Source organism: Eurosta solidaginis, chromosome 4 (assembly GCF_040869045.1).
Source record: "Eurosta solidaginis isolate ZX-2024a chromosome 4, ASM4086904v1, whole genome shotgun sequence".
Lineage (NCBI taxonomy): Eukaryota > Metazoa > Arthropoda > Insecta > Diptera > Tephritidae > Eurosta > Eurosta solidaginis.
In genome coordinates this window covers 179626780-179654606 of record NC_090322.1, presented here as the reverse complement: position 1 = coordinate 179654606, position 27827 = coordinate 179626780, and the positions used below count along the sequence as shown (strand labels likewise).

Sequence of the window (27827 nt, the reverse complement as noted above, 5' to 3'; positions counted from 1 at the left end):
TGCAGAAGAACCACAACTGCCATCCGGGAGTGGAGCGGGCTCCCATATAGTAAATTCCGACACTAGGGGATCGGACCCACGGCCGTTCCGACCCCTATTAGCACACGAGCGACGAGGAAAAAGTGGAGCGGAATCACGGCCGTTCCGCCCACCTACGCAACAACGAACGCAAGCACATCGACCAACGCGCGATCGTAGACTGGCCCCTCGGCCGCGCCAGCTACACGAGATACGACACGTGAAGGAAGACAATCGAGACGGTAGACTGGCCACTCGGCCGCGCCAGCTACCCCAACACAGTTCCTTCCGGAACGGGGTCATTCCAGCCCGCGCCTCAGCCGGCCCAACTCTTCGGCCCATGGCTGCTCTGGCGCCGACTGCGATCGTGAAGGTGGAAGCCGGAGGGCGTCTGCACTTCATTCGTGCACTCATAGACGCATGTTCCCCCCGCACAACGATCGACCGCAGGCTGGCGCGAGAGTTAGCCCTGCCGACAACCAACGCCGACGGCGAAACCGGCTGTTTTATTCGTTTTAGAGGTAAACATGGGCAGAGTAAGACGGTGACGACTCACGCAGTCTGCGTCCTCGAGTTCAGGCGCGTCAGTCCAACGTACAACGTCGACCCCAGCGTCGCGGCTCCTTACGAGCACATCCGTCTTGCGGACCCCCACTTTTATGCGTCCACCCCAATTCGCCTCGTCCTAGGCGGCGACGTCTACGCCGAAATCATGACGTCGTGCACATTGCCACCATCCTTCGGATCGCTGCTCGCGCAAAGCACGATCTTCGGGTGGGTACTCTCCGGGACCCACCCGATCTGATATTTCTCAATGGCTATTTAGAGTTAGTTAGCTGATGATAAGCTTATACATGTATATTGTATTTTCCCGAAATAAATGAAGTTTTATATAAATGGCAAGAAATATATGTTACGGTTTCCATTAATTTTTTTTCTATCTTCCTAGCTCTAGGTCACGGCGAAGGCAAGGAGGATGCCGTCGCGCCATCCGGCGCGCACCATTTAATTTTAGAATCTAGTTTTAAGACAAATTGTGGCCGGGGACGCTCGGGCGGAGTCTGGGCTGTTGCGTATCGCAAGGGGGCCGGCATGTTTAGGCCCGAAGCCTAAATTCTTCTTAAGTTGCGCCACCCTAATAGCACCACTTTATCGACCCCTAGTTCGCCCACCTGCATGTATATGTGTACATAGATAGGGTTATGTTGTCCGTACACATATACATGTATGCCGGTACAACTATGTGGGGAAGCTTCCCCTTAAAACCGGAGACTTTTTCCGCGGTTCAACGGTTGTCCTCGACAAGGCAACCGTCTACTTTTCCAGCGATCGTTGAGCGAACTACAACACCGTCCGAGGAGCCCCGCCACATTTTATTACAAAAAGGTAATTATTGTTCAAATTTAATTTTGCACTATAATAAAGAAATTATTATAACGAGGAATATATCTCGCCTCTTTTTTCTTTTCATTTAAATTTAAACCAAACGCAATTGTGGTGCCTCCACTCCCGTGCCGAGTTTGCGACACACCACAATTGTTCAAAAGGAATTAATTTATTTAATAATTTGGGATAAAAACTGCTACTAAAAGTAATAAAACAAAATAAAAAATAAAAAAATGAAATAAAAAAAAAAATAAAATAAAATAAAATAAGATAAAATAAAATAAAATAAAATAAAATAAAATAAAACAAAATAAAATAAAATAAAATAAAATAAAATAAAATAATAATAATAAAATAAAATAAAAAATAAAATAAAATCAAATAAAATACAATAAAATAAAATAAATAAAATCAAATAAATTAAAATAAAATTAAGCTATCAAAATGTTATCAATTTGTTATCTGATTGTTACCAATTTTATATTGGCGTGTTATCGAAAAGCTATCGATTTGTTATCAAAAAGCTATCTATTTCTTACGGAAGAATTGTCGAAATGTCATCAAAATATATTATTTTCGGGAGCTTAAATATATTTACCGGAGTGTAACCAATTTGTTATCGACGTATTTGCGAAAAGTTATCGATTTTTTTCAGAAATGTGTCGGTTTGTTATCAATTTCTTATCAGAGTATTACCAGTTCATTGTCTGCATTTTACTGATTTGTGAACGACAACTTATTATGAAATAAATACCCATAAAACTTCAATATGAAATCGATGGTACAATTGTAACCCTCGATAACAAGCCGATTACAAACCATTAAGAAGACAATGACAAGCTGATAACAAATCGGAAACTCAGCGACAATAATTCGCTATAGATAGATATTTATCAGATAATAGAACAATTACTTGTCGGTTTTGTTGTAGTTGCCTATAAGAAGCCAACGAATATCTTCTAAAAAAGTCCGACACTCTTTGTTTCTGGTTAAGTTGCCTCCGTTTCGGTTTTGCTTCAACTTCTGGCCGATATCTAGCTAACATGGAGACAAACATTTCCTAGACGTACACCCCTTGGTTTACACATCGAACTTCACGAGCACTTGGTACTCACGCCTTTTTTGAAAGAAGGCAAGTGTCCACATACATACATATTCGAGCATGCCCACCTTCTATCCATATTTCTATACCTTAGCCTTGCTTCGCTTAAAGGCAAACAAATGTCTTGGTCTTCTTTTTTATTGAACTTAGCATTACCCTTTAAGCAAACGTTTTTATTTATGCCTAGTGCCAATCTATATTTTGAATAAGCTTGCAAATATTAAACCCACTTTGATGCATATGATCCATTTTTAAAGAACCACAAAAAAGGAAAAGAAAAATAATTACATATAAAAAGTCGGAAATAGGTTAGCTAAAGTGCACAATATTCACAGTTACATACGAACACAACAAAGATATTGAAAAACCTTTTTTTTTTTAATTTTAAACACTGAAAATGGTCAAAAGCCATGTCTATATGTATGTACATATGTAGAGATAAGACATGTGGTATAAATTCAATTTCCACTGGATTATGCGCCAATGAAAAGGCTGACAGTGCGATTGGAAGAAGAGCTTTTTGGTGACTAGTTAGCGGAATTCTTAAGCCGAATGCAGCAATGGGAATTGAATGTAAGCTTCAAAAATTAAAAACCCAAAGAGAAATCGTAAAAGAGAAGTGAATTTATTTGCGAGTAAATATGTAAAGCCATAGTGGACAAAAAGACTTAAGCCTGAAAATTTAAATATTTTTTTATTTGGGTTTGTAGATTAATTCGGTTTTGTTTATTCGTTGTTTGCACAGCTTCTTTCAATTAATTTGTGGCTTTCTTAATAATTTTAAGTTTACAAACAAATGAATTCGAATTCTACCCGCCTTTAGCCAAGACCAATGAATTTTGTACTTATTTTATGCAGTTGGATTGTGTAGTGCAGTCGCTTGCAGCAGTATGTCAATGATACATTTTTAAAGTTTTGGTTATTTGCTAGTATACGTCGGTATAACCATGGATTGACCTCAGCTATGTACATCATTGTAGGTAACTGAGTTTAAAATATTAAGAAGTTAATTTTTGTTTTTCATTTGGGCCAATTTATGAATTTGTAATTTTGTGGGGTTTTGGAGCTTTAATATATTGAAAAATAACATTAATATATTGAAAAATAATCTAAAACATAATAGAGAAGCGTTAAGAAGAAGAAGAAAAGTTAAGAACCTTATACTTACTTAGCAACAAAACTGTCTATAAACAAATGAGGAACGATCCGACACAACAGCTTATTGGGAAGAATAATAGTGTTGCAAACAATCTGTTAAAGCAAGGAAAAATTGAAAACAGACAGAAATACCAATTTTTTGGAAACATATTAAAGCATATAATATCGGAAGACTATAATATAAAAAATTCATTTAAATTAAAAGATACGCTTAAAACCTATACTTTGGAAGAAGACGAAATATTGGTATCTTTTGATGTTATCTCGCTATTTACTAATATTCCAATTAACTTAGCGATACAAACCATAATGAAAAAATGGAAAGAATTTGAACCGCATACCAAGATCGCGAAAAAACAATTCCAATTAATTCTTGAATTCTTGATTGAGAAAATAATTACCTAAAATACGATGATAAAATTTACCAACAGGTTTACGGCATGCCAATGGGCAGCCCGTTGTCGCCCACAATAGCGGACATTGTATTGGATAAAATTATTGACGACAGCATAGCTGAATTAAAAACAAATGGCATATTTATAAAATACATAGCGAAATATGTAGACGATATATTTGCTATAGTGAAAACAAAGGACGTGGGAGACATACTTAAAGTACTAAATGCGCATACAAAAATGCATACAAAAATTCAATTTACGGTAGAAAAAGAAAGCAAAAACAAAATACCCTTCCTAGGCCGCTACCTGTAATTTAATTGGTATGCCAAAGAAGTGACATCTGGCTGAATAATAAATTACCATGCGAACCACCCTTGGTACCAAAAAAATAACACCGCGACTAGTCTCATCAAGAAGATATTTTTGCTAAGTGACGAAATTTTTGAAGAAACTAATAAAACGAAAATAAAAACCATACTTATGAAAAACAGCTATCCAGTCCCAGTAATCAATAAATTAATTAATACAACGATACTTAAATTGCAGTCTACTAGACCTACACAACGTCGAGACAGCACGGAGAAAAGATACATCGGTATAAGATATATTCCAGATCTAACCAACAACCAGGCGCTCAGCAAAGTGATAAAAAATGAAAAAATAAAATACGCGCACAAACCACACTAAGCTTTAAATAAAGTGTTTGCAAAAACAAAGGACACAATAGAACAACAAATTAACGTGGTGTACGAAATAAAGTGCAATAGAAATAAAAACGAAAATTGCAACCAACGCTATATAGGAACAACAAAGCGCGCATTGGGGATACGACTTAGCGAACATATGGCAGAGGCGAAAAATAATAAGACAACAACAGCGCTAGCACACCAACTAACCAACAAAAAACACGAAGAAGATTTTTCAAACACCACAATATTAGACATCGAGAATAGAGGAAATGCGAGAATGACACTTGAAAGCCTACGAATACAACTTCGACAGACTTCGACAAAATAAGCTGCGCTTATACAGCAGTATTACAGTATGACTTAAAAAGCGAAACAAGGAAGAAGTAGATTAGGTATCTAAAATTGCCTGTGATTTTTCCCACCAAAAAAATTGTGAACCATTTTGATTGAGATGAAATTATTTATAAAAAAATTGTTTATCTAAACGTGAGTTGATGTGTAATTGTGCACTTGTTTATTGTTATTTATTTAATCTTAAAAATAATAATACAGATCTACCTGAGGAAGGCGCGGTAGCGTCGAAACGCGTAGAAGGATAAAGGAAAAGTTAAAAAATTTTGCCTTAGATATTATGTTATTTATAGGCCAAAAAGCTCCAAAACCCAACAAAATTAAGAAGTTAAGCCAAAGCTGTCTTAGGCTGCGTGCCGTTATTTTTATATCGGTAAAAAATTTTAAGTTTGGTTGAACTGGCCGGCCCGTGAGGATCTCACATAGACTGAATGAGTCCAAAGTGTTACCAGAAGTTTGTTTAACTTCCAAATTGAAAAGCCCTATCACAAGCTAGGACCTATTTTATAACTCCATCCTCTTGGCATATACAAAAGCTTTCTAGGAACTATGGCGCTTACTGCTGCTAGACCTGATAGCTCTATCACTCATAATAGCTGAAAACTTAGCCTGGTTAATGCATGGCACGAGCACAGGCGTGCTCGATCTTTTTCTCCTCTAAATCAAAACTCCTACATCTTCTATCGCTAAGTAGGCTTCATTTGAAAGCATGTGACGTTAGAAAGCAGTGTGCGGTCAGAGTACTCGTTATGAGTCTATGGTCCTCTCTTTTTAATAATTAGCGTAACTTTGTTAACCTAAGGATGTAGACCTACACATGACTTTCGATGCTTTACAGTCCCGCTATTGGGTCCACGCCATTTCGCTTGGTCGATCATGTGAAACTTTCGCCTTCTTTTAATGTCGCCCAAGGATTGCTTGCAATCTAAAACACTTTAAGATGCTGTGCTATGCGAGATTATTGCCCTTATTGTTGCTTCGCTGTCAATATGAAAGCTAACGTGGCTCCCGTTTAAGCTATTTTCTTACAATGTTTCCATTGCCTTGGTTACAGCTACTGCTTCCACCTGAAAAACGCTTGTATGATCTGTTTTTTGCTTTCCAGGTCAGCAGAAAATATCACAGACTCTGCTTGTTCCATTACTTTGGAACTATCGATGTACACGTGTAATACCTTGTCCGCCTTTTGGGCATCTTGGCACCAGCCATGTTGTTGTTGCTTCTAATGGTGCCAGCCATCTACCTCTTTTGTGGCTCTAGCAGCTGTTTGGATGTATTGGTACGGAATGAAATAGTCTGTTCGTCCAATATTTTATTACGCTATACTAATATGGCCATGTGGCCTGCGATCAATCTGTCCAGATGCTATTAGACCCGTTTTACTTATTAATTCTGTTTTTTGCCACAAGGTCTGCAAGTGGAATTTGCAGGATGGGATTCAACGCAGCCGACATCTTTGTTTTCAGAGCCCTAGTAATTCTAAGCACATATAGCCTGCATACATATCCCCACCATATTTTCAGTTCGGTTCGTATTTGTGTGGCTGTGCACCAAACAAGAACTCTATCGTATAGAATAGGCTTTATTCACTATAAATACCCCCAGTAAGAGAGAACGATAGATCCCAAGTATACCCCTGAATTCTTATCCCACGTTGAGCTTCCACGAAAACTTAAAGTATACAACAACCCCTCGTTGGTTTGTACAAAAGGTTCTCCTGCAGGGCAACCCCTCCTAGTTTAGGCCTTGTTCAATTTGGGACCATGCCCAGCTTTGTGCACAGTTCATATCCCTATTTCTCGACATCGGTGGATAAACCGGAATTATATGCCTATATATGTATATCCTGAAGCGCCTAATCTAACAAAGAGCTAATTATTGTAAGGCGCTTTCCACTTATGACAACTGCAACGTAATATACGTATGCCATACGTTTAACGGGTCCCTCGTCAAATCGCCTGAATTACTAAGGTCCACAGCAAAGGTGATAATACCCCGCCCGGCGGCGTTTCTCTATCCACTGTTTCTAGTTCCATACAATCCCAATCATGAAGTAGTCTTTATTCATTTCAACATGCAGCTGATACATCTGGTTACGGCTGGATGTACTTAAATGTACTTAAGACCATCAATGATCACTCGTTTAGGGACATTATTCAAAGACCCGGAAATGTCCAAAAAGGCTCATAAGGTATACTCCGTTGATTAGAGGGCTTTTTCTATGTTTATAATCACCCTAGGCCGTGCCGAGACTTACCTTCGGCATACGTATGTTGTGGTTTGGGGAACAGTTTTTCATACAATTTGTACCTTATATGCAAATCTATCCACCTCTAGAAGGTTTTCAGCAGAACTGATGTTAAGCTTATAGATTTGTAGTCTTTGGGATACATATGACCGATCTTCCCTCCCCTTTGGTAGGAAAACTATAAGAGCAGTTCTCCAGAAGAGTGGTACATGATTTCGTCGTATGCCCCCACCCAATATTACCTTAAGCCACAGCTTCTAAAAAAACTAATTAATTGGACAAAACCAAATAAAAAGGCATGCTTATTGTTGTGACATAGCTTTTAACATTTCAGTTACTACTTTGTCAATGTTGTCAATTGTGTATTTTCTCCCCCTAACATCACTTGATTTAAAATGTCACGCTATAAAACATGTCAGTAACATTGAGATTAATAGAAAAGATACGCAAAATATCGACCTAAAGGCATTTTGTTTTTGCGGTTTGTTTGATGTGAGTAAATATAGCACAACATTTAAAGAAAAAAATAAAGAAAACAAAAAACAATTTACTGAAATTATGGTAGAACAATTTGAAACTTCTGAGATCCACCCACTCCAGCAAAAGCACAATAACGTTGTATTCAAAAAAAAAAAATTTAAATCGATAATCACTCTGTCTTTATTTTCTATACGCCAATCAGTTAAACCACACGTCACTCATTTCTAGACACATCACCATTCAACAGCCGTGCTTAGGGTTGTGGGTAACTGTGTTGTTGTTGTTCTAGGTGACAGTGATGTAAATTACTTCTTTGATGGAAATGTTCTAATACGATATCGTTATGTTACAATTTGAACATAAACACACACACAAACTCAAACACACACACACAAAGCTCTTTTGATAAAAAGCAAATGTGTCTACTGATTTGGTAAAAGAGATATTTCTATCTCGTTCTTTCTTTACCTTACTCAAGGGTTTATATGTTGTACAAAATTTGGGTTTGACATTTAACTGAAACACATTAATTTGGCTTAATTTGCATATAATATATATAGTAACGGTCTTAATTTTAACAGATGTTTTGTACAATTTCTAATGCACATCAATGTCAACCAGACGTAATTATTTGTAGTGAGATGATGATATCTACCTGAAATTAAAACTAAATGTATTGTATCGAACTTTAAGAATTTTCTATAAATTTTGCACTCTTAAGAATTTAACAAGTAAGGAAGGCTAAGTTCTGGTGTAACCGAACATTACATACTCAATTGAGAGCTATGGAGACAAAATAAGGGAAAATCACCATGTAGTAAAGAGAACCTCGGGTAACCCTGGAATTTGTTTGTACGACATGCGTATCAAATGGCAGGTATTAAAGAGTATTTTAAGAGGGAGTGGGCCATAGTTCCATAGGTGGACACCTTTTCGAGATATCGCCATAAAGGTGGACCAGGGCTGACTCTAGAATTTGTTTGTACGATATGGTATCAAATGAAAGGTGTTAATGAGTATTTTAAAAGGGAGTGGGGCTTAGTTCTATTGGTGGACGCCATTTCGACATATCGCCATAAAGGTGGACCAGGGGTGACTCTGGAATTTATTTGTACGATATGGGTATCAAATGAAAGGTGTTAATGAGTATTTTAAAAGGGAGTGGGGCTTAGTTCTATAGGTGGACGCCTTTTCGACATATTGCCATAAAGGTGGACCAGGGGTGACTCTGGAGTTTATTTGTACGATCTGGGTATCAAATGAAAGGTGTTAATGGGTATTTTAAAAGGGAGTGGGGCTTAGTTCTATAGGTGGACGCCTTTTCGAGATATCGCCATAAAGGTGGACCAGGGGTGACTTTAGAATTTTTTTACGATATGGGTATCAAATGAAAGGTGTTAACGAGTATTTTAAAAGGGAGTGGGCCTTAATTCTATAGGTGGACGCCTTTTCGGGATATCGTTATAAAGGTGGACCAGGGATGGCTCTAGAATGCGTTTGTAGATTATGGGTATCAAACGAAAGGTGATAATGAGTATTTTAAAAGGGAGTTACCTTAGTTCTATAGGTGGACGCCTTTTATGGGTGTCAGGTATTAATAAGAATTTTAAAAGGGAGTGGTGGTAGTTGTATATGGGAAGGCGTTTTCAAGATATCGACCAAAATTTGGACCAGGGTGACCCAGAACATCATCTGTCGGGTACCGCTAATTTATTTATATATGTAATACCACGAACAGTATTCCTGCCATGATTCCAAGGGCCTTTGATTTCGCCCTGCAGAACTTCTTCATTTTCCTTTACTTAATATGGTAGGTGTCACACCCATTTTACAAAGTTTTTTCTAAAGTTATATTTTGCGTCAATAAACCAATCCAATTACCATGTTTCAACCCTTTTTTCGTATTTGGTATACAACTATAGCACTTTTTTCATTTTTCGTAATTTTCGATATCGAAAAAGTGGGCGTGGTCATAGTCAGATTTCGGCCATTTTTTATACCAATAGAAGTGAGTTCAGATAATTATGTGAACTGCGTTTAGTAAAGATATATCGATTTTTGCTCAAGTTATCGTGTTATTGGCCGAGCGGAAGGACAGACGGTCGACTGTGTATAAAAGCTGGGCATGGCTTCAACCGATTTCGCCCTTTTTCACAGAAAACAGTTATCGTCCTAGAGTCTAAGCTGCTACCAAATGTCACAAGGATTGGTAAATTTTTGTTCGACTTATGGCATTAAATGTATCCTAGACAAATCAAATGAAAAAGGGCGGAGCCACGCCCATTTTAAAATTTTCTTTTATTTTTGTATTTTGTTGCACCATATCATTACTGGAGTTGAATGTAAACAAATAAAAAACTTCTAAATTACCTTCTTTTAAAAGTGGGCGGTGCCACGCCCGTTGTCCAAAATTTTACTTATTTTCTATTCTTCGACATAAGTTCATCGCACCTACCAAGTTTCATCGCTTTATCCCTATTTGGTAATGAATTATCGCAATTTTTCGATTTTTCGAAATTTTCGATATCGAAAAAGTGGGCGTGGTTATAGTCCGATATCGTTCATTTTAAATAGCAATCTGAGATGAGCGCCCAGGAATCTACATACCAAATTTCGTAAAGATATCTCAAAATTTACTCAAGTTATCGTGTTAACGGGCAGACGGACGGACGGACGGACGGACATGGCTTAATCAAATTTTTTTCGATACTGATGATTTTGATATATGGAAGTCTATATCTATCTCGATTCCTTTATACCTGTACAACCAACCGTTATCCGAGTTAATATACTCTGTGAGCTCTGCTCAACTGAGTATAAAAATTTACATCATTTACAGCACCACTATTGTAGTAGAACTTCACTTGCAACGTTTTAAAATCAAACTGACTTACCATCACTTGCACCTATTTTTTGCCTTCTCTATTAGTTTCTTATTAGCTGCTCTCATCTGCTGCATCTCATATATTTTATTATTTTCTGTGTATACATATATATGAATGCATGTGTGCATAGTTATTTGTTGTCTCATATGTCTACATCAGTGTTATGGTTATGCAGCATTTATTTACTAGCGGCATAGTGATGCATCGAAATTGCTAATGTTTGCCACAATACCGTTGTTGTTGATTTTTAAGATGATGATGGCGTATAAATTTTAGTTTCAGAGAGTCCTCTCTTTTCCTTTAATTATTTCAAAGAATGTTTCACCAGTGGATTTTTACGGCCAATTTTTTTACCGGTTAGGGAATGTTTCCATACATACAAAGCCCTTTATAATAACGATTTTATATAGGTGTCCGATCAATCTTTTCGAGTGACAGCACGTGTGTGGTCTTGTCCTTACTCTACGTGAGATCCTTACGGCTTGCTTGTTGGTGGCCACCAATATTAAAACTTCGACTGTGTTGGTAAGAGTTGCGTCATTAGTGATATTAGTTTAGTCGTTGAATAACTGGCAACGAGCCAGGCGTATGCACGCATGTTTGTTAGCACACAATAAAAAAGCAAACAAATATATTGCAAATATTTAACAATATAAACATTATGCCCAGGGCGTTTGTTCTCGAGATATGCTTTTTGGGAGCGTGAAAAAAAAGAAGAAGAGCCTCCTTCGATTTTACTACTCTGGCAGAGTGGTTTTCCGTCAGGAGCAAAATGTAAGCACAAGAGGCAATTGAACTTAATCACTCCAGGGTCTTCCAAGCGGAGGTTGCCGCCATTATGGATGTGGTGGATGGGATGATGTCCAGTTCTCCTACGGTTAGAGAATTTTATATCTACTCGATAGCCATGTTACTAACAAAGCAATAGCTTTGGCCGTGGCGCGATCGAGAGCGTTGCGGCAACGTCCGATCTCTCTCGCGGTTGCGTCGAGCTATTTTAATATTAGTATCATATGGATTCCGGGATAAAGCAATATATATCGAGCAACTGACAAGCAGATCTCGTAATACGCCCAGGTTGAGCCTAACCAAATATGAATGGCTGTACGGAGTACTCCTGGCCACCTGTTTTCTGCGCTTCTTTAGATAGGCCTCCAGTCTCTCACAAGGTGCGAAGACGATTTTATATACCAAGCATTATACTGAAATTATAGGGTTCAGCAAGTCTCGTATATAAATTGTGATTGGGGTTTGATGAGTAACTGTTCAATCAGAGTCCACCGGGTAATTTCAAGATACTGGAAAATCCATCTTGCTGCAAGTGCATGGGGGATGAGGAGGTGGAATAATCGATACAGTTCATGCTTGACTCCCCAGGTTTTGCTAGATCAAGGCGAAGGTATTTATATATCGAATCAACAGGATATCCAATTGACCTATCTAAAGTCGAGATATGTCAACCCAACAGATTTGAAAGAGCACTGATATGGTGTGTTTGGTATATCGACTTCGACCTGCAGCGTTTCACAAAATGTGCTATAGGAATTTCAAAAGACATTATGCTAGGTAATTTCGTATTTTTACTGCTCGGCCTGTAGTCCGTCATATCCTGGCACTTTGTTTTCTGTTGGCTAAAACTTACGAAAAAGATGAACAAACGTTACTAACAACTTAAAAAGCAACTGACAGGTCACTCGTGTGCTACGCGTTGGCAGTATGCACTGTAAAAGGCTGCAATCCTACCAAAAAGCTGCACGCAGATGTGCCACGAAATATCTTGTTATGACCCCGAACATCATATTCATAATAAGGCAAAAGAGCTCAATATAAAAGAGCGAAATGCTGACTAGACAGTTTATGCTAAATTTTCAGAAACCTGGACTTCCTAGGAAACAACTGCTTGATCTCTCCCCGCCTCCACGACGGATAAGCAAATATCTCTGTAAGCGCTATGATGAGATTAAGCACCTGCCTATAAAGGCGTTTCATCCAGCGACAATGACGACAACTACATCGACAACGAAAACGACAATGTTGCGCGAATTGATTCGGAGGAGGTTAGGGTGGAGCTTCTCTTTCTATTTGCGTCGTGCTCCTTTTTAATTTTTTCCTACAAATTCGTTGTAAGGTCCCATATTGTATACCGACTCCGAACGGTTGCAGCAAGCGAGATGAGGAATGTTGCCAAACTACTGCCCTTTTAAAAAAACGATTTTCTAAATTTTTGATATTGCTTTGCCCAGGACTTAAACCGCTAGTGTGGTAGGTGAGTACTTATTTGGATACGGGTATTTTTTTGGATTCGGATACTTTTTTGAATCGGGTCCTTTTTATGACTAGACCTTTTTACAACCGCGTAGTTTTTCGGATCCAGGAAAATCTCTGAAATCGCGTACTTTTGAGGATTTGGGAAATTTTCTGAAACCGAGTACTTTTTCAAACCCGAGTTTTTTTCGGATCCAAGAACCTCTCTCATACCGGGTACTTTTATGGGGTTTGGGAACCTTTCTCAAGCCGGGTAGTTCCGTGCACTTTTTCAAATGAAGGTACTTATTAAGAGCCGGGTATTTTTTAGTATCGGCAATTTTTTCGGATCCGGGTAACAGTTAAATCCAGGCACTTTTTGTAAAGGCACTCTTAGTCCAAAGGAGAGTTGCAGACATATTCATAAACAAGCATACAAGTGAAGCTTATTTATTACCAGCAGGGTACCTGGCGTTGCTCGGGTTGGGCAGATATTAATCTAAATAAGAAGGTGTATTTTAACGCATTCCTTCCCGTTACTGAATTTCAAGCAATCAGTATATAAGATTTTATTGATCTTCTTCAAAACGTATCTCCCAATTTTTGTCATTCTAACCCTTTATAATTTCTTTACCTCTCCCTCTTATTTTTTTACACCCTCTACCTCTCTCCTTCTTTTTTCTTAGATCTCGGATTCCTCTAATTTATCATTCTTTGCTTTGTTTTTCAAATTTTATTTTGTCACACACAATTCCCACTCACAATCTCATAACTTAATCAAAATATTTTAGCAGCACAATTGTTGTCTATCATCTCATATAGACTGCCATTTTTACAATGGAATGCTTAAATTTAATAAAATCTTTTAAATCACTCAATGCAATCGCTTTAACTTTTTATGAATTCAATGCATTGAACAAAAAAAGTTCTGCGCTTAAGTACGTACATGGCGTATGAGTCACTTTTGCTGACATACAAAATTTGTCACACCACCCAGTGGCGCATGTGAAATTGAAAAAAAAAAAAATAGTTTGAATTAAAAATTTTTAGTTCAGAAATATGGGAAACCTTCGTCTTGATCAAAGGAACCTATAGCCAAAATTTGGTGATGATTGTAATGTGGGAAATACGTTTCCATAGGGAACACAACACACACACACACAGAATTTGATTTTTATATATATAGATATAGCTTATTAAAAAAGTTACTCATACGCCACCGGTTGCGAATACGCAAAGTATGTAAATTTGCTGCGTGTGCGTGTATATACAAATATTTGTAAGTATGTTCTTGCACTCAGATAATTTATTCATTAATAACTTATTCCATTATTTAAAACAAAATACAAATTAGATTATAGAACTGGTAGCAATAAAATTATGTGAGTGACAGTGAGTTACAAGTAAATAAGTCCAAAAGCCGCGAACAAATTTTTGGTATATGCCGAAAATAACTGAAAAAATGAGATATGAGGCTTTAAATTTTATTTTGCATACACTCACATACACATGCACATATGTATGCAAGTGTAAGAGTGCGTATACTAAATCAAAAATATTCATAAATCTAAGCGTATATTTTGTAGTTTGCTGCTGTGGCGCGACACTGACTCGCGTTGAATCATTCGTTTGCTGGTTATGCGTTGAATTTGTTACAGCAAAGAAAAAAAACCACATTACCACAGTTCTAATCGACTTTCGAGTTCGTAATTGTTTTATGCAACACAATATTAATTAGAACGTTGCATACTATTGTTATTTAGAGTATTTTGGCGAGGTATGATGTGTATGACTTCAATATATAATCATGCTAATACATACATATGCACATGAGTCAGAAGTGAAATAGGTTTAAATAACTTTAAGTTGGTCCCGAAAAGTCCGTTCGTGCTTGAAATACCAGCAAATTGTTATGGATTTGTACGGCTATAACTCAATGCCATTTATGCAAACAAACCAACCGCGACTGTTAGATATTGTCTAAATTTACAACCATGGAGGCAGTCGTTGAACTTTAATTCTTCAATTCACAACCATGACGTTTATTATGCACACACTTGTTGGTAGAATCTGTTTTTCCAACCAATGAAATTTTATTTTTCTGCAAGTGAGAGATTGGTATTTTATTATGTGCCCCACAGAAGCTCTCGTAAACATATTGTTTCTCATTTAAGAGGGCTGTTATGGCAGTTTTCAAACGGATCATAAAAATCTTAGTAATCTTCTTTTTTTTCTTGCCTTATATGTGACTTGCTGTGGCTTTTAAGTACAACTGTATTAGAAAAATTTCCTTAAATATTTGTCGTTCTTTGTTATTTCTGTTTTTGCTTTTTTTATTCATTCTGAATGATACAGACAAACAAAAAATTTCGCCACTTCCTTTGAATATACACTTGTTATCGCAATCTGGACTACTCTTCTAGTTTCAAGTGTCGAACTAAGTGGAAATTTGATATAGGCATCACGAAAAAAATTGGGTTAAGTAACTGCCTACAAAAAGGCAGGACCCCCTAGCTTAAAGAAAAGCGAAAACAGAGCATATCCAAGCCAAAAAATTTGTGATTTTGCAAATTTAGCAGAATAACTTTTTAAGAACCCGTGACCACTGGCGGGCTCGCGAGGACCTCACTTAGATCGTATGATGCCATTGTGCTTAGTAACCACTAAGTACGGTTACTATTTTAAGCTGGTTATTTTGTTTTTTTTTTTTCATATTTCATATTTCATATCTGGAGCCGTTTTTTTTTAACCTGTAACTTTTAAAGAACCGATTACTTACTTAGATAACTGGCACTTAATCGTCTAATGGGTTATGTGCTTCCAAAACGGCGCGCCAGTCGCTTCTTCGCTCTGTCCGCTGTCTCAACTTGGTCGCACCAAGGGATTTTAAATCGTTTTCCACCTGGTCCTTCCAGCTGAGTGGGGGCCGCTATCTTCCTCTGTTTCCATAGCCGGTTAGGTTAGGTTAGGTTGAACTGACCGGTCCATGAGGACCTCACATAGACTGAATGAGTCCGTAGTGTTACCAGAAGTTTGTTTTAACGACCAAACTGAAAACCCGTATCAAAAACCAGAACCTATGTTATAAAATACCTCCGTCCTCTTGGAAAATACTAGAAGCTTCCTAGGACTTAAGCCACTTGCTGCTTCTAGATCTGACAGCTGTATCACTCCTAAAAGCTGGAGTCTTAGCCTCGCAAACACAGGGCACGAGCACAGAACGTGCTCGATCGTTTCCTCCTCCAGCCCGCTCTTCCTACATCTGCTATCACTGACCAAGCCTAATTTAAAAGCATGTGATGTCAGAAGGTAATGTCCAGCCAGAATACCCGCTATGAGTCTACAGTCCTCTCATTTTAATGATAGAAGCAACCTTGTTAGTCTAAGGTTATAAGACCTACACATAATCTTCACAATTTACAGCCCCGAGCTTAAACCTCATGTGCACTTCTTGCCTCTGCTTAATCTCGCCCAGCCTAATTGGGACGTCTACGGGGCAAGCTTCAAGGGATGCGCCCTTTTAGCTACTTCATCCGCTTTTTCATTCCCATTATAGATGTATGCTTCTCCCTGTCCCGATTCTCTCTAGGGACTGCTTACACTCTAACTCGCATTTAGATGATGTGCTATGCGAGATTATTGCCTTAATTGCTGCTTGACTGTCAATATAAAAGTTAGCACGGTTGGAGCTTAAGCTATTCTCTTCCAAGGTCTCTACTGCGTTGGTTACGCCTACTATTTCCGCTTGCAAAACGCTAAAGCAATCCGGCAGCCTGTAGGATCTGTTTATTTCCGGATCAGAACAGTACACCGCAGACCAACTACTTTGGAACCATATGTGTAGACATGTATCGTCTCGTCCGCCATTTGAGCACCCTTCCGCTAACTATCCACCTCTATTGTGGCTTTAAGATCGGCCTCGAAGCACAGATAGGTAATCAGGTAGTCTGTTCGTCTTGTGATTGATGACGCTATACTACTATGGCTGTATGGTCCGCGCTCAAGCTGCCCCGGGGCACTGAGCCTGGCTGCAGTTGTTAACGCTATGTTCTTTGCTACCAGGTCTACAGGTGGAATGTGCAGAATGGTATAGAGTGCAGCCGTCGGGGTTGTTTTCAGGGCTCCCGTAATGCTAAGCATTGATGGTCTGCATACCCCCTCTAATTTTTTGAGGTAGGTTGTGTTTTGTGTGGCTTTCCACCATAGGCGGGTTCTGATAAAAATATTTTCTTAACCCGAGCGTGATCTTTCATTCGCATAACATGGCTCAGCCAACTTAGCCGCTGCGTTTTAATTCTCGGGACTATGTTGATGCCTGATTAGAGCTCGTACAGCCCGTCATTAAATCTTCTTTGGTACTCGGCAAACGTCTACGCGTAGAGGTCCATAAATCTTTCGAAGTTTTTTCTCTCGAACACCTCCAAAGCCGCTTCATCTGATGTTGTCATGGTCCATGCTTCTGCACCATATAGCAGGACGGGAACGAAAAGTGACTTGTAGACCATAATTTTCGTTTGCCGAGAAATAACTGTACTTTGCACCTAGTCAAACATAGCGTTTATTGGCAAGAGTGATTATTTCTTCGTTGGATTTCACAACCGATTACTTTTTTGAAAACGATTGTCTATTTGGAGCCGAGAACAGCAATCGACAGTTTTTAAGGTTCTCACAATTTTTTTTTAACCTCCTTCAGAAATTTTCTGTAGGGGGCTACTGCTTTCCAAGTCGTCAGAACTTGAGAACCGGTAATTTTTTTGAATTTAACACCTTTTTCGAAAGGTTTATATTTGTTGGACAGTAAATGTTCAATTATTTTTATGCAATCGGTTGCCTTTGTAGAACGCGACATTTTCCTCGAACCCATCACTGTTTTGAAACGGGCTGCATCGTTAGAGGGATATGTGTTTGGAACGAGTTCTTTTTTTAGGGAGGTTAGTTGCTTGAAACCGGTTAATTTTTCCCGCGTTGCTCACAATTTAAACATAGTTAGATGATTTCACTTTGAGACTGGTTACATTCTTGGAATCGATTACCTTTTTGGAACCGATTACTTGTTTTTAACTATTTACTTATGGGGAAGCGATTACTTATGTGGAAGCGGTTACCTTTTGTGACCAATAATTTTTGTATGCATCTTTTTTTTGAAACCGATAAAGTTTTTAAAGTGGGAATCGCTTTAGGGACCGATAATAATTTTAAACTGCTTTTTGAAAAAAGTTTACTTTTTAACCGACCGTTTTTTTCGGAATCGATCCAATTTTTTCATTTTGGAACACATTGCTTTTTTGTCAAACTTATCGCGTTCGCCAGGTGACACTGTAGTTGTCATAAATGGAAAGTGCTTTCTCACATTTAGCTCATTGATGGATCGGGCGCTACGGGATGCACATAACTGGGAATGTAAAATCTGGTTGTTCGCCAACGCGGAGAAGACGGATACGTTTTTTTTTTTTTTTTTGCGGGGAGGCTGAAAAATGCCTACTGCACCATAATTGTTGCCGTCGCAGCAACCGTGTGTCCGTAGACTAAAAAACAGCCCCGTTCTGGAACCGTCGCCCACCCCGGCACCACTTTCGCATTACTTCAGGGTGGCGTTCCATATTTCTCATTTTTTAAGAGCCTACTGTTGTCCCTGCGTCCAGGTTCCCGCTATTTGCTCTGAGTGTCTATTTAATCGCCACTGCTTCGCATGCGCATTTCTCTGCGCTCCCTCTCAGCATCCATCAGGCGTGTCATTGACGGATACGTTCATGTCTGCTAAGAGGTACAATGTCCCAAATCGGACTAGGCCTGACTTAGGAGGGGTAACGTCGCAGCAGAAACCTTGACCAAAATACCTTACAATCATTCTAGAAAGTAAGAGAAGACAGTGGGGTCTATCGCCCTCTCTCACTCATTGGATATTTACAGCAATCATAGAGCATATCTCATACTATGGAGTTCTTTGAGCTGGGCGGCCACACAAAAAAGAACGGATATAAAAAATTTGTGAGGTATGTAGGCTTTTACTACTTAGCATAACGGGAGCCTTAATAAGAACACCGATAGCTGCACTACATATCACTCTGCGCATTATACCTGTAGACCCAATGGCTAAGAAAAAAGAATCAACAACTGCAACAGACTACCTAACTACCTTCCAGCACTTCGTTAGGTCTTTAAGAGCCACGATAAAGGTGGAAGATTGACGCAAGGGCGCTCAAATTACAGACGAGGCGATGCACGTGTATACCGTTAGTTCCAGAGTAATGTAAGGCGTAGGGTGTGAAGTATACTGCGCAGACTCCCGGAGAGTATGCAAATTCTGTGAGCTTTCAGATTACTGTAGTTATTTTCAGGCGGAAGTAGTAGTAGGGTTTTAAGCAGTATTAACACAGAAGGAAAATAGCTTAAATTGCAGCCGCGTATATTTTTACATTGGAAGCCAAGGTAATAATCTCTTATAGCACAACATCTAAAACTATGCGAATATACGAAAATTAAAAAAACTCGAAGCTCATACCGCACACAACAATCATATTTCGTGCGATTTTAAAAAGGTGAGAGCCGCACATGATCGAACAAGAGGGAATGGCGTGGCACCAACGCGGTGATGCTGATGCAGAGTGTTGAAGATCATGTGCAAGTCTTAAAACTTCGGACTAAGAAATTTACGCTTATCATTGAAATGAAGGAACTGTAGGTACATTGTGCGTATTTTAACCAGCCACTGGCCTAGGCAGGCATAACAGATGTGGGTAGTGCGCGTTGGAGGAGGTAAAGATCGTGTTCGTTTTGTGCTCGTGCCTTTTACTCACAAGGCTAAGACTTTAGCTATTGGGAGTGGCTCAGTTATCAGGTCTCAAAGCACCAAGTGGCACATGTCCTCTAGTGCTTCCAGTATTTGTCAAGAGGACGGAGTTATTTTATAACATAAGTGCTGGTTTTTGAAAGGTGTGTACAGTTTGGTCGTTAAACAAACTTCTGCTAACGCTATGGACTCATTCAAGCTATGTGTCCGTACTAATTTTGGACCGCTGGTGTTTAGCATCCGGTAACTTTTTCGGAACCATTTAGTAGTTTTTCGATTAGACTATTTCTTGGATCCGGTGATTCTTTTCAAACAGCTTCCTTGTAGCTGGGATTTTCAATTGAATTATTAGCAAACAGTCAAGATACCTGCGAGGAATGTGAATATATCGAGGAAAATGTACTACATAAAATATATACTTTCTTAAAAAGCTTTTCCCAGCAGGCAATCGGAGTCTTAAAATGGTAGGAAAAGTGTCCTGAAGTGGAGCATTTACTCTCTTTATGAGATGATTTTAGAGTTCGAAATGAAGGCATTCCCCTCCTTGCGATGATCGTCCTATATGAACCTTATTTCAAATATTATGTGAACTTAAATAGGAGTCCGATCAGATCCCTAAAAAAAAGTCCGACCAGACTTAAATTATGGTCATAAATAGCACATAATTTACTTCTTATATGGCTATGTTCAGAGCCATTTTTTTGCAAGAAATAAAGTATTAGTATAGCCCCGTTCGGGCGTGTCTTTGATGTTAGTCTTTAAAATAGAGCATATTGGAAATCCCTGTTAAAAATTATTATATATGGCGTCAGGGCTCAATAAAAATATACGAAGTCTCGACACACCAAGCGGAGTTAACATACATTGCTAACATACGGATAGTTAAGAAATGATTTAGAATTAAACGTTTTCCAAAATGTTGTTGTTTGCCGAACACTCATGGCATATAGCTCATATCGGAAAAAGAAATGACACAAATATGATCATATTTCAGGGGCTCATGTTTTTTATATATTCGGGCTTATATCGTATCCCTGAATTATGAGCGCTCCGAGAATGTTTGAATAGGATGAATCTGGGATGAGTGGCAAAGCAGTACACGACTATAGCCAGTTCTGATCACTTTATATGGGTTGCAGTAGTCCGCTTTGTTTGAGCATGTCCTATGGAGAGACCAATTGTACCTGCTTATGCCTGAACGGTTAGTGTCGGACTGTTCCTCTTTGTGCCCCTACGGGTACTGTCGGACAGATCTTTTCTGTACTGTTCGACACTTCTTCTTTGAACCCCTATCGAAAGTCTCCGACAGGAAACAGCTGTACTTGTACACATGCTATTATAACTTTGATTGGATAACGGTTGGTTCTACAGGTATAAAGGAATCGAGATAGATATAGAATTCCATATATCAAAATCATCGGTATCGAAAAAAAAATTGATTGAGCCATGTCCGTCCGTCTGTCCCTTAACACGATAACTTGAGTAAGTATTGAGATATCTTCACCAAAGTTGGTACGCGAGCTTTCCTGAATAGATTGGTATAGAAAATGAACGAAATCGGATGATAAACACGCCCACTTTTTATATATATAACATTTTGGAAAATACAAAAAGCCTGATTATTTAGTAAATAATCACCGTGGTGTGATGGGTAGCGTGCTCCGCCTATCACACCGTATGCCCTGGGTTCAACTCCCGGGCAAAGCAACATCAAAATTTTAGAAATAAGATTTTTCAATTAGAAGAAAATTTTTCTAAGCGGGGTCGCCCCTCGGCAGTGTTTGGCAAGCACTTCGGGTGTATTTCTGCCATGAAAACTCATCTGCTTTGCAGATGCCGTTCGGAGTCGGCATAAAACATGTAGGTCCCGTCCGGCCAATTTGTAGGGAAAATCAAGAGGAGCACGACGCAAATTGGAAGAGAAGCTCGGCCTTAGATCTCTTCGGAGGTTATCGCGCCTTACATTTATTTTTTTTTAATACACCTAAAATGTTGACGTATGGACTGATATTGAGACTTTTAATAAAAATTTTGAAAAAATTTATAAATGGGCGTGGCACCGCCCAATTGTGATAAAATCAGTTTTACAAATATTAATAATCATAAATCAAAAATCGGTAAACAACCTATCGTACGTAACATAATTCGGTAGAGAGGTTGCCATTACTACAAGGAATGCTTTGAAGAAAAATTTACGGAATCGGTTAAGGACCACGCCCACTTTTATATAAAAGATTTTTAAAAGGATGGTGGACGAAAAAAATAAGGTAGATCTTGGCAAAAAAGAGCTTTATTTCAATGGTATTTCATTTCCCAAGTGGATTTATAACAATAAATAGCAAAAACTTCAAATTAAAAAAGGGCGTGGCACCGCCCCTTTTATGACTAAGGAATTTTCTATGTTTCGGGAACCATAACTCGAAGAAAAATTAGTTCAGAATAGAAGCATATGTATATGTATTATTGCGCATCCTTGTAACACTATTAAGCACACAAAAAAACAACAACAGCATTTCAAGTATACAGCTGGGTATGTAATGTTCGGTTTCGCCCGAACTTAGATTTCCTTACTTGTTATATATACAGGTAGTGTCGGATATATTCTCTTCGAACCTCTACAGCCATAGTCACACAAGCCTCTTTTGTTCGCCTATGAGTACTGGCTTACAAGTCCTCTTTCTACCTTACGGATTTGAAACTTTTTTAAACTCTAATGCAATATTCTTAATTTTTTCGTATTGGTTTTGTAGAATAGTGAAAACAAAACAAATATTCGATAATGGAACATATGTTCTTAGTATTTTATGTTCGTATAGAGCTCCGCATTTTTCTTAAATAATGCTATTCAATCACATTTAATCTTTTTATTTTATTGATTTCGTTGCTGTTTGTTTTCATACTCAGTTGAGCAGAGCTCACAGAGTATATTAACTTTGTTTGGATAACGGTTGGTTGTACAGGTATTAAGGAATCGAGATAGATATAGACTTCCATATATCAAAATCATCAGTATCGAAAAAAATTCGATTGAGACATGTCCGTCCGTCCTTCCGTCCGTTGACACGATAACTTGAGTAAATTTTGAGGTATCTTGATGAAATTTGGTATGTAGGTTCCTGGGCGCTCATCTCAGATCGCAATTTAAAATGAACGATATCGGACTATAACCACGCCCACTTTTTTGATATCGAAAATTTCGAAAAATCGAAAAAGTACGATAATTCATTACCAAATACGGATAAAGCGATGAAACTTGGTAGGAGAGTTGAACTTATGACGCAGAATAGAAAACTAGTAACATTTTGGACAATGGGCGCGGCACCGCCCACTTTTAAAAGAAGGTAATTTAAAAGATTTGCAAGCTGTAATTTGGCAGTCGTTGAAGATATCATGATGAAATTTGGCAGGAACGTTACTCTTATTACTATATGTATGCCTAATAAAAATTAGCAAAATCGGAGAACGACCACGCCCACTTTTTAAAAAAAAATTTTTTTAAGTCAAATTTTGACAAAAAGTTTTATTTCTTTACAGTATATAAGTAAATTATGCCAACATTCAACTCCAGTTATGATATGGTGCAACAAAATACAAAAATAAAAGAAATTTTCAAAACGGGCGTGGCTCCGCCCTTTTTCATTTAATTTGTCTAGGATACTTTTAAGTCGAACAAAACATTACCAATCCTTGTGAAATTTGGTAGAGGCCTAGATTCTAGGACGATAACTGTTTTCTGTGAAAAAGAGCGAAATCGGTTGAAGCCACTCCCAGTTTTTATACACAGTCGGCCGTCTGTCCTTCCGCTCGGCCATTAACATGATAACTTGAGCAAAAATCGATATATCTTTACTAAACTCAGTTCACGTACTTATCTGAACTCACTTTATATTGGTGTAAAAAATGGCCGAAATCCGACTGTGACCACGCCCACTTTTTCGATATCGAAAATTACTAAAAATGAAAAAAATGCCATAATAATATACCAAACGCGAAAAAAGGGATGAAACATGGTAATTGGAAAAAAATTTGTAAAATGGGTGTGACACCTACCATATTAAGTAGAAGAAGATGAAAAAGATTTGCAGGGCGAAATCAAAAACCCTTGGAATCTTGGAAGGATATCTGTTCGTGGTATTACATATATAAATAAATTAGTGGTACCCGAGAGATGATGTTCTAGGTCACCCTGGTCCACATTTTGGTCGATATTTCGAAAACGCCTTCACATATACAACTAAGGGCCATTCCCTCTTAAAATCCTCATTAATACCTTTAATTTGGTACCCATATCGTACAAACACATTCTAGAGTCACCCCTGGTTCACCTTTATGGCGATATCACGAAAAGGCGACCTCCTATAGAACTCAGGCCCACTCCCTCTTAAAATACTCTTTAATACCTTCCATTTGATACACATGTCATATAAACACATATCAGGGTTACCTAGGTTCATTTTACTACTAGGTGATTTTCCCTTATTTTGTCTCCATAGTTTTTTTTTCTCAATTGGCTACATAAGTTTCAAACCGACTGATGTCAAATATACCCCATTTTGGGCAAAATAGATCAATCCCAGATCGCTCTCCTTAGGGATTAATCGGACAATTTTTTGCAGGGTATGTTTGAGTTGTTAAAATACATAACGCCACTGTGAAATTATAAAACAACATCATCTTTCGCTGCATCCGCACTCAGCCGTCCTTAAATAAAAAAAATAAATGTAAGGCGCTATAACCTCCGAAGACATCTAAGGCCGAGCTTCTCTTCCAATTTGCGGCGTGCTCCTCTTGATTTTCCCTACAAATTGGCCGGACGGGACCTACATGTTTTATGCCGAATCCGAACGGCATCTGCAAGGCAGATGAGTTTTCACTGAGAGCTTTTCATGGCAGAAATACACCCGGAGCACTTACCAAACACTGCCGAAGGCGACCCCGCTTAGAAAAATTTTCTTCTAATTGAAAAACCTTATTTCTAAAATTTTGTTGTTGCTTTGCCCGGGGTGCGAACCCAGGGCATACGGTGTGGCAGGCGGAGCACGCTACCATCTCACCACGGTGGCCGCCGTCCTGACTTCATGAATTTATTGTATTTCCACAGTCGTTATTCAAACAACCTAACGCGATGGCATGCGAATAAAATTTGTGACTTGGACAAAAAATTATATATTTACTTACACATATACATAAACACACATTTTGTTAAATATCACAATTTTTCATTTTTGGTTGTTTAGAAAATAAATTTATTATATTTTCAACAAAACGCAAATATTTCATAAAATTTGCTGCAGATATTTTCGCTTTTAGTGGTTGGTTGCACACATTGACTATTATTTATAAATAAATGCATTTTCAAACACCAAACGTAGCATTGTGTACATGAACCAATAGCTCTCAAATTTCCGTGTATATTTTTTTTGTTTTGGTTATTACGGTGAAAATTTGCTGCCGGATGAATTGATGAATGGTAAGCCGCGCTCGGCTAGTTAATTTTTCTACTGTCATTGTGTTTTTTCGCGAGTTAGTGCATTTCATAAATACAGTACTTGTTTATAAACATATCCGCTCAGACACATATAGCCAGTGGGAAAAATCACTAGTGAAAAACTAGTGCGCATCTAGTGCTTTTGGAACCACTATCAGTTCGGCCTCTATTTACGTGTTTACAACTGGCGAATTTATCATGGCAATGTCCTAGGTGGAGATATCCTAGTTGGATCGGGTTATTTTTTAGGCTTCGTGATATGGGATATTAGCTTTCTGGCGTCGGGCACTATAGCCTTCTTACTAGGCTCGACTTTATCCCTGACAGGACGGACTGTTGTGTGCCGATAGCTGCTCCCTGGAGAACCTACACCCTAGTCAATCCCACGAGGGAGAAATGGGAAAGAGTAAGCATCTGGGGCTGGGGATCACTTAACATGTTCACGGATGGGTTGCAGCTGAACGGAAGGGTTGGCGGTTTTCAAGAGCTAAATGTAAGCCGCAAATTTAAGTTGGCTGAACACTGCAGGTTCTTCCAAGTACTAGTTGCTGCGACTGAGGATGCGGTGAATAAAATGCTATACAGTGCTACTAGGGTGGGGAAATATAACATCTATTCTGATAGCCAAGTGGATATCAAGGACTTGAGTTCAACTATAGTGCGATCGAGTGTGGTCTGGAGTGCCAGACTTCGCTTACCATTGCATCGAACTATGTTATGATTAAAATTATTTGGATCCCGGGCCAAAGTGATTTCTCAGGCAACTTTCAAGCGGATATCTTAGCCCGCAGCGGTACAATGAAACCAGATGAAGATGGCTGTAGAGATTTCGAGATTCCGCTGGCAACCTGTAGTCTGCACCTGCATAGATCAGCCTCGAGTCAGCTGAGCAAGGGTTGGGCGGTCACCATTTATTGCAGAGTGACCCTTCTGGCCGGAAGTGAATGGAAAGAGGCCTGCCGAATTGATTGGGTTCACTAAGGCTCGTCTATCAAAGGCCATTGGTGTTCAAACAGGGCACCTTCTAATGGGAATCCATGCGGTAGTTCTCAATATACTGGAAGCTCTAACCTGCTTCAACTGTATGAAGGATGATGAGGTGGAATTATCGAAACATTTTATGTTTGATTGTTCAGCTTTTGCCTGAAGTAGGGGAAAGTATTTCGGTTGCGACTTGCTTGGATCTCCGAAGGACTTGTCCAAGGTTGAGATCGGCTTCATTATAAACTTTACCGTTGCTATCCGACGATTCTCTTAGTTTCTATAGCTACATCACCGTTATTTTATGTGGTATCACAAACGGACCCTCGTGCTGTTCAAGTGAGCTTCCCTACCAGGTTTCCACCAAGCCTAACCTAACCTAACTAATTGGTTTATTAATACTAGTGTAAAAATTTACAATTACTTTTGTTGGAACTTTATCTTTGGTCCATCCGGACAGAGTTGCTTCTAGTACGATTTTATCTCCTTTGTCGAAAGTTCCGAACCAACGGGAATACGCTTTAAGGTGAAGGGAAAGAAAGTATTTTCATAGTCGAAGCTCCTTAAAGCTAGTGGCAATTTGATTTTGTACAAATCCAATAAATGTAAAATATGAAATAACAAGTAAGGAAGGCTAAGTTCGGGTGTAACCGAGCATTACATACTCAGATGAGAGCTTTGGAGACAAAATAAGGGAAAATCACCAATTTATTAAAGAGTATTAATGAGTATTTTAAACGGGAGCGGGCCTTAGTTGTATATGTGAAGGCGTTTTCGAGATATCGACCAAAATGTGGACCAAGGTGACCCAGAACATCTTCTGTCGGGTACCGCTAATTTATTGGTGTATGTCATACCACGAACAGTATTCCTGCCAAGATTCCAAGGGCTTTTGATTTCGCCCTGCAGAACTTTTTCATTTTCTTCTACTTAATATGGTAAGTGTCACACCCATTTTACAAAGTTTTTCCTAAAGTTATATTTTGCGTCAATAAACCAATACAATTACCATGTTCCATCTCTTTTTTCATATTTGGTACAGAGTTATGGCATTTTTTTCATTTTTCGTAATTTTTGTGGCGGTGCCACGCCCATTTGTCCAAAAGTTTACTAATTTTCTATTTTACGTCATAAGCTCAACGCACATACCAAGTTTCATCACTTTGTCCGTCTTTGGTAATAAATTATCGCACTTTTTCGGTTTTTCGAAATTTTCGATACCGAAAAAGTGGGCTTGGTTGTAGTCCGGTTTCGTTCATTTTAAATAGCGATCTGAGATGAGCGCCCAGGAACCTACATACTAAATTTCATCCAAACACCTCAAAATTTACTCAAGTTATCGTGTTTACGGACGGACGGACAGAAGGACGGACGGACATGCCTAAATGAATTTCTTTTTTCACTCAAATCATTTTGATATATTGAGGTCTATATCTATCTCGATTAGTTTATGCCACTACGGATTACCGTTATGCGAACAAAGTTAATATACTCTGTGAGCTCTGCTCAGCTGAGTATAAAAAAACTCACACTGCCGATTTTTGAACTAAAGAATATATAGAAACTATTCAGCTTGTACCTATATGGTACTTTAGATCTATTTCTGAAC

General features: G+C 38.6%; 1 protein-coding gene across 26 annotated transcripts in view; it reads left to right on the top strand.

Annotated features, from left to right (window-relative positions):
- mmd (mind-meld) overlaps positions 1-27827 on the top strand; it is a 1228927-nt gene that overhangs the window by 122412 nt on the left and 1078688 nt on the right. The gene's annotated exons all lie outside the window — the stretch shown is intronic.